This window comes from Alligator sinensis, unplaced genomic scaffold (genome assembly GCF_000455745.1).
Source record: "Alligator sinensis unplaced genomic scaffold, ASM45574v1 scaffold1782_1, whole genome shotgun sequence".
NCBI lineage: Eukaryota > Metazoa > Chordata > Crocodylia > Alligatoridae > Alligator > Alligator sinensis.
The window spans coordinates 24,156-24,907 of NW_005842767.1; positions in this window are offsets into that span (position 1 = coordinate 24,156).

Here is a 752-nt window from a genome sequence, read left to right on the forward strand (position 1 = left end):
GCCCGGCCCGGGCAGGTGGAGTTGCGCACCGGCGCGGGGGGCGCTGCACCAGCAAATGCGGGGCAGCTGTGGCGTCTCGCCTTTAGTTCGTCTGCCAGGTGTGAGACCACCCCAGGCATCTCTCTGTCTGCCAGGTGTAGTTGTACCCTGGGCATCTCTCTGTGTGTCCCAGGTGTGAGACCACCCCGGGCATCTCTCTGTCTGCCAGGTGTCATTATACCCTGGGCATCTCTCTGTGTGTCCCAGGTGTGAGACCACCCCAGGCATCTCTCTGTGTCCCAGGTGTCGTTGTACCCTGGGCATCTCTCTGTGTGTCCCAGGTGTGAGACCACCCCAGGCATCTCTCTGTGTCCCAGGTGTCGTTGTACCCTGGGCATCTCTCTGTGTGTCCCAGGTGTGAGACCACCCCAGGCATCTCTCTGTGTCCCAGGTGTCGTTGTACCCTGGGCATCTCTCTGTGTGTCCCAGGTGTGAGACCACCCCGGGCATCTCTCTGTGTCCCAGGTGCGGCACCACCCCAGGCATCTCTGTGTGTCCTAGGTGTGATACCACCCTGGGCATCTCTCTGTGTCCCAGGTGCAATACCACCCTGCAGACCAACTGGCCTAACTCCCTCTCTCTGCTCAACAGGTGCTGCGGCACCCTCTCTCTGGTTCACCTCTTGGCCCTGATTTGGGAACCAGCTGCACCAGCTGCAGTGGGGGATCCCCACCCCCTAGGCATGCATTGGTGAGAGCTGTGTCCCAGCTGTC